At 39.9% G+C, this 7,974-nt stretch overlaps 1 non-coding gene across 1 annotated transcript; it reads right to left on the minus strand.

The window, feature by feature from the left end:
- Nucleotides 1-4,090: 4,090 nt before the first annotated feature.
- On the minus strand, nt 4,091-4,254 carry LOC142451915 (U1 spliceosomal RNA). Its single transcript, XR_012785020.1, has one exon. It is a non-coding gene; the product is annotated as a U1 spliceosomal RNA (small nuclear RNA).
- Nucleotides 4,255-7,974: the final 3,720 nt, after the last annotated feature.

Below are 7,974 nucleotides of genomic sequence, written 5' to 3' on the forward strand. Positions count from 1 at the left end.
CTCTTGGCTCATCGCTGACATCTTCCCGACCTCTCTAAGATGCTTGATCTAGCTAAGAGCTGATTTAGCTTATGTGGGGCAGCATGCTCCCAAACTTGTTGCCAAGCTTCAATGATTTGGAAAAATGACCACTCAAGATTTGTTAAAAATTTGATATTAGCCCTGAACTCAAAATAATTTTCCCCATGGCACAAAATGGATCATTATTTTTGAAGGTGCCTTCGCTTAAACATATTTTGCCTGAAGTAAACCTGTGCCTTTATGAACTGTAACCGTAGTAGCAATAGTTTTTGCTTATGTGTATGAGGTAGGTAGTTTATTGTGCCAACCTGGGGGATAAACACATGCGGGATTAATGGAAGGGCGGAGAAATAATGCTCAGGGAACCTCACTTTCGAGTTCTCGGGTCTCTTGCTTTTTGATGGTCAGACCAGGGTGCAGCTGCCTTAGCTGGTTCCCTGCTTCAGCTGGCAAAACTCACTTCCTGCAAGACATCCCTGAGGACAAACCACATGGACCTACCCCGATGCAGCCCTGGGTGCTGGGGTACCCGTTTGGAGACCCCTGGAAGTGCTGAGATGCTGACATACTCACCGACTCAGCTTTCCTCCTGCAGTCGGTGTCATTGCATGTGTTTTGTGAGATGGAGGAGGACTGTGGATTGGTGAAAGACATATGGGTTAATATTGAACTTGTGGGCTTGAAACAGCACTGGGTTGGGATGTTTTCTTGATGTGCACTTAACCTTTAGATAAAACTCTCTCTTATACATGAGTTTCTGTGGACTTGTTTCTCTAAAGTACCCAGACTCACCCAGTGTGGGTATGTAAATACATCGCATAGGTGTGCGCATGCACAAGTTCATGAAAAATTATATTGTCCTTTGATTCCATTGTCCACAAGCTTTTTGAAACCCCTCGTGTATATGTCTTAGTGACCTAGTGTTGATTCTCATAGAAAAATACACCACAAATGTGTGACTTTTAAGATGAGAGCTGAGTTTTCTCACAGCTCAGGAGGCTAAAAATTGAGAGCGTTCCTCGTGGGGAGCTTGTTTAAGTATCTTAGTTTCCAGTAGCCATACATATGACACGGGCTTATGAGGCATCTGCCTCTTGCTAACCTTCATAGTGTTTCTGCCTGGGGACATTTCTGTGTATTCTGCTTCTTGAACAGCAGTTATAAAAGTAATTGTGTTTCTGACATACAGTGCATTGACATGCTCTCATCAACGTAAGGAACACCTATTTTCCAACAGTCATATGTACACCTAGAGAGTATTAGCATTTCAGCACATTTGGGGGTAGGAGGGTAGTGTGATGGTGGTGACAAGTCGATTGATAAGGAAAAGATGATATCGGCTCTCTTTGTTCTTATCTAAATGTAACCCCTGAAGCAGATCCCATTTTTGCTCATTGCATGATGCCATGGAAAAAGAAATTATTTTCTCTTTCTCTCACATCAATTTTTTCCATTTTACTGGACATTTCTTGTTAGCATTAAAGAATAAATTTTAAAAATATCAATTTTAGAACCTCCCCACCACCACCACCACTATCATCACCGCCCAACTCTTTTTTTTTTTGTTTTTGTTTTTAATCATTTTATTAGGGGCACATACAACTCTTTTTTTTCTAATTTTTTTAACAATTTATTAGGGGCTCATACAACTCTTATCACAGTCCATACATATACATACATCAATTGTATAAAGCACATCTGTACATTCTTTGCTCTAATCATTTTTTTCTCCTCTTTTTTTACATTTTATTAGGGACTCATACAACTCTTATCACAATCCATACATATACATACATCAATTGTATAAAGCACATCCATACATTCCCTGCCCTAATAATTCTCAAAGCATTTGCTCTCCACTTAAGCCCTTTGCATCAGGTCCTCTTTTTTTTTTCCCCTCCCTCCCCTCTCCCCACTCCCTCATGTGCCCTTGGTAATTTATACATCGTTATTTTGTCATATCTTGCCCTATCCGGAGCCTCCCTTCCCCCGCTTCTCAGCCGTCCCTCTCCCAGGGAAGAGGTCACATGTGGATCCTTGTAATCAGTTCCCCCTTTCCAACCCACTCACCCTCCACTCTCCCAGCATCACCCCTCACACCCTTGGTCCTGAAGGTATCATCCACCCTGGATTCCCTGTGACTCCAGCCCCCATATGCACCAGTGTACAACCTCTGCCCTATCCAGCCCTGCAAGGTAGAATTCGGATCATGGTAGTTGGGGGGAGGAAGCATCCAGGATCTGGGGGAAAGCTGTGTTCTTCATCGGTACTACCTCACACCCTAATTAACCCATCTCCTCTCCTAAACCCCTCTATGAGGGGATCTCCATTCACCGCCCAACTCTCAACACACTATTCCCCCAGCATGCTATTATGATTCTGTCTTTAAAAGGAGACTTTCTTGTGAGTCCATATTCCCCATCAGATATGAAATTTCTTTTCGGCTCCCATTTGCCACAGACGGCTCACTGGAGCCCGTGTCCTTTGCTCTGTTCTCTTTTGAACCCCGCCTACTCTCATTCAGGCTTCTGCCCTCACCCCACAACTATCACCCTTACCAAATTAATCAATGCTTTTCTTACTATATAGAGGAACAGATCTCATTGATATTTATACAACTATACCTTAAAAACTGGATATTATCTTGATTTTTCTTTTTGACCCCTCCATGTAAGTTAATATGTCTATCAGTAGTTAATGATTTAACTTCCCTTCCTCTCCCACCTCTGCTAATCATCAAATAATGTTTCCTTTAGTGTGAAAAGCTTTTCTTGACTTTTGTAATCGTGATTTCATACAACATTTACCTCTTTGTGATTAATCTTTATTCTCTAAGCATAAGACCCTCCAGGTCCCCCATGTTATAAGGTGTGTAATCATTGAAGTTTTGTGTCATCAACATGACTGGGCTAGAATTTTCGGCTGTTTGGCATTTAACACCTGTGACCTCCCATGACCTGGCCTAACACAATGTAATCACAGTCAATCATCTGTAAGCTTCTATAAGAAGACAATAGGATAAAAGCAGGTCAGAGACCTGATGCCATTGATAGTTCTGGGGTGTGGCCTGCTTTGAAGTAAGTGGCACACTGAGGAAAAGATTGTCTGATCTCTGCTGGGTCTGGACCCTGCAATTGGCGTATCCACTTCTGGTGTTTAGGACTTGATAATAGTCAGCCGTATTGTCTATTAATCCTGGTTAGTGTTAGGGTGACTTTTGTCAGTCAAAAATATTGTATTTTTTATTCATTGGAATATGCTTTTCTTTTAAATGAACATATATATCATATCATTCCATAGTTCAGTCACATCAAGTAGAATAGTACAATTGCTACCATAATTAGTGTCCAAACATTCTTTTTCTACATGGACCTCTTGACATTGTCTCCTCTTCAGCCCCCTCCACACTGAACCCCCTCCAACCAAAACCCTTATCCTATTTGATGTCTATCGGTTCATCAATCCTAGGTTTCATATATAAAAAATGGAAAGAACCTATAACACAGTTTCACGAGGTTGTCCCCCAGTGACAGGACACTTGTGAGATACATCCTAATACGGACAAGACAGAGCAATACAGACCAAAGACACAGATCAGATACAGCGTACATCATCGTAGGGGGGATTTATGGACAGAGTTTTAAGTGTTCACGTCAGATTTATACCTTTGATCTTCTATACTCATCTCCCCAAAGCTGTTTAGTGACCACTTTTCTCCCATCCTTCAACTGTAGACAGAGGGAGTTCTCCAACGACGTATTTCCTATGTAGCTCCACAAATGAATTGAGGCTATTGAAATTTATCAATTTTTAATTATGGTAAGACTAGATTCATAGTTTGAAAGCCTCATCTTTCATGCCAGGTTGAGGAATTCATACAATGTTTCTACTTGTATTATTTTATGTACCTTACGCATTTAGAGATTAGTTTTGTATGTGGTGTGAGGCATTTTCAGATTTTATCTTTCTATGAATATATGTCCATTTAAAAAAATTACATCTCTGTCCCATGTGTTCTGATCATCTTAAAATATGGCACAGAAATCACTTTTATTTATTTATTTATTTCAGGGGAGAGCGCGAAGGTAGGTCCCCACTACCACAAAACATGCAGTTGAGTTTCCCACATTTGGGGGAAGTCGCAGGGGTCAGCACATCCGGAGTGCAATGGATGAGCCTCGCCCTGAGAAAACCACCTTCATGATCATGGTATCTCCCCTGCCAGGTAAGTATCAGAAGTCACTTTTATAACAGGAGTAATTTTTATGTTAAATAGCATTTGATGCTTGAGGCGATTGCTGTAACAATATTCAAAAACACTGTTGTTATATAACATTTACTTTCTCCTAAATAACAACACCAATAAAACATTAATAACTCACATCTTAAAAATTAAGTATAAAAGTTTAAGTTTGCTGGTGCTTCTTGCAATGTGGTAGACACTCCCTATACAAATATGTAGATATGAGGGATAAGATTTATCAGTTGTGAGAATGCATTGCTGATTCTACAGGAAAAGTAAACTAAATTCACAGGGGTCAGATGAATTCAAATGAAACCCAAAAGAGAAAGCAGATGGGAAACATACAGACTTTTCCCAAATCAGGAATCACTGTCCTATATAATACAGGGAAACAAAGCCCAAGTTCCTGAAAGGACTATAATGCTCAATGAAAGGGTAGAATTAAAACTGTATCTTTATGTTTTTGGCAAGATGAGATTATGGGAAAATATCTCTCTTCAATAAGTTGATTTTTACTATATGTTTAGAGGAACTTCTGTGCATACACTGGGAGACATGTACAAATACAGAAACAAACCAAAAGTCAGATTAAAAAAACCATGCTGAATGTCCTTAATGGAAAACTACAGAATTGAACTTGTATGGGGCACTCACATGTACATAGAACTCGGAAGATATCTAAAGGAATGATTACAAAATTCTGGTTTAATTGAACAATTAATATATTTTAAATACTTGACAGCTTTTTAAAGCATGAAAAAAAACCTACAATCAGAGGAAGTTTGGGGGAATGACATATTCAAAAACTTATCATCTGTAAAAATTTCTAGAAAACTCCAGTACCTCAACAACAAAGGACAAATAATCTAATTTTAAAGTATATATGTAGACATTTTCACCAAAGAAGACATTCAGAAGGCCAATAAACATATGAAGAAATGTTCATTATCATTACTAATTAGCTCACTTCATTTACTCAATTACAACTCATGCCTACTCTGTAGGACATAGAAGAACTGCTCTTGGTGGTTTCTAATACTGTGAACCTGTATGGAAGCAAGCAGAGCCATTTAAAAGGTGTCTTCTTATCCAAGAATTAATTTTTTTTAAAGAAGACATTGAGTTGACTCCCACTGACAGACACCCTCTATAAGGTTTCTGAAATTATAAATCTTTGAGAGAGAGCAGCCAGCCTCATCTTTCTTCCTCAGGGTGGGTGATAATTAGGTTTGATGTTAACTTGGGTGGGCCAGGATTCTCCCATTATGAGAGTCTACATACTATGGCCAACTCCATAATGGGATCTTCTGTGAAGCAGAAGATGTGAGGAGAGAGCTGTTCTTCTAAGTGTCCTAAAGTCAATCTCCACTCAAACAACCCTGTGACCTGTGCCAGCCTCACAATTGTCGTCGTGTTTGTACCCACGGTGGCAGCCACTGCATCAATCCATCTCTTTGAGGACTTCCTCTTTTTCACTGCCGCTCTATTTTACTAAGCACTGTGTCCTTCTCCAGGACCTGGACTCTCCTGTCAACGTGTCCAAAGCACTTGAGAGGAAGTCTTACCATCCTTGCCTCTCAGGAGCATGCTGGCTGTACTTCTTCAAAGACAGATTAGTTTGTTCTTTTGGCAGTCCACGGTACCTTCAATATTCTTTGTCAGCGCCATAATTCCAATGCACTGATTCTCCTTCAGTCCTCCTTATTCAATATGCAACTGAAAATATCATGGCTTGAATCAGGCACATCTTAGTTCTCAAAGCAACTTGGTTTCCAATACTTTAAAGTGATATTGTGCAGCAGATTTTTGATCCAAAGCATCTTTTGATCTCTTTATAGCTGCTTCCATGAGCGTTGATTGTGATACAAGCAAGATGGAGCCATTGACTGCTTCCGTCTTTTCTCACTTTATCACAATATTGCCTCTTGATCTAGTTGTGAGGAGTTGTGGTCTTCACATTGGGTTGTAATCGATATTGAAGGCTACAATCCTTGCTCTTCACCAGGAAGTGTATCAAGTCCTCCCCATTTTCAGCAAGCAAGATTGTATCAATTGCATCTGGGGAGAATAGACTTCCTTGATATGTTGGAGGGAGTTTTCATTCAGGGTGTTGTCTACTTGCTATAAATTGACAGTATTTTAAAGGTAGATGACTTTTGCTCAATTTGAATTCTGCATCTGATTCATCGACCTCCAGTTGTCTTGCCAGTCCCAAAGGCATCTGTGGAGTGCTGGTCTTAGATTCCTATGGGCAATCTTGCATTCATTCAGTTTGCACTACACCAGCCTAGGGTCTGCTAGCTTGATCTTCATGCTTTCTCTTTATCAGCCCTTGCAGTTACACGAGTCAGAGGAATTCTTCCTCTTACATCTGATCCTTGGACTGGAAACAGATAGTAAATACCCATTTTCACAACTCTGAACTCTTTTTGATATAAATCTCATTCTATGCACATACATCTGCTGGGTTCTGCTTCTCTAAAGAACCCAGCCGAATGTGGGTTTGGTTTGCCAGCCTTGAGGATATCAGTGCAATATCTAACCCACAGCATGGGCAGAGCCTCTTCTAGCAGTATAAACAGAGCTTTAAAAAAGAATTCTGGAAAGAGTGTGGAGATCCCAGAATCCCCATGCAATGCTGGAGAGACTGCAGAAAAATGCAGCTACAGCAGAACCCCGGTACTTGACCGCATCAATACTCGACACAGATTTCGACCGAAATGTCAAGAACATTTTGTGTTAGAGCAATCTGATGCCCATGAATTTTGTAAGCAAAAGCAGTTCGTGTTTTAGACACTCAACATTAGTTGGCATTGTTAGTACGCATTCTTTAAACCTTTTGCAGCTGTGTTCCAAGCATTTTGCTATAATTTTCTTAGTTTTTGTGGCTTTTTTCTCTGTTTTTAGATACAAACATGGTTCATAAGAAAGAGCTTTTTGAAAGAAAAAAAGGAACTGGTTAAGCATGTTATTACTGTTGATGATAATTTAGTAAGCCCTTCTAGAAAACAGTTAAGGAAATGCCAACAGCAGACCACATTAGACAGATTTTTAATTTTTTTTTATTTTAGAGAAACCCAGCCAGGTCCTAATGAAAAAAGGCAAAGAAGTGGGGAGATGGGGGGATAAAAAAACTCCTGAAAAGCAGCTATCAGTTGATTGATGGAAGGGGATTCCCTTCCAAACACAGACTCTCTTTCCCCAGACCTCCTCTCCACATCCATGTCCACAGATCCAGATCCTCATCCATCTCACAGTATGGGCCATACTGTAGTTGTTAAAAAACCAACAACATTTTTTAATGTTGTGTTTCTTGTTCAAATTATATTATTTAACACAATTTATTTACTTTGAAATTTCTGTGTAATGTTTTGTATAAAAAGCAAGGTTAGGGTAAAGACTTGGTGGTTGAGAACAGATCAATACGTTATTATGGGGAAAATGATCCAGAACTCGACTGCTGTGTAACTCGACGCTCCTCCTAGAACAGATTAGTGCTGACGTCTGCATTCTACTGCACTATAGTAAACAGTACTGTTTCCTTAAAAAGACAGCAACACAGAACCATATGATCCCGCGATCCCTCCAGTTCATGCATATTCAGGAGAAACATGAGTCGTGACAGGAATAGATACATGCACACCTATGTTCATTTAAGCACTATTCATAATAGCAGAAAGAAAGAAAGAAAGTACCTATAGGCCCACCCA

Source organism: Tenrec ecaudatus, chromosome 6 (genome assembly GCF_050624435.1).
Source record: "Tenrec ecaudatus isolate mTenEca1 chromosome 6, mTenEca1.hap1, whole genome shotgun sequence".
In the NCBI taxonomy this organism is placed as follows: domain Eukaryota; kingdom Metazoa; phylum Chordata; class Mammalia; order Afrosoricida; family Tenrecidae; genus Tenrec; species Tenrec ecaudatus.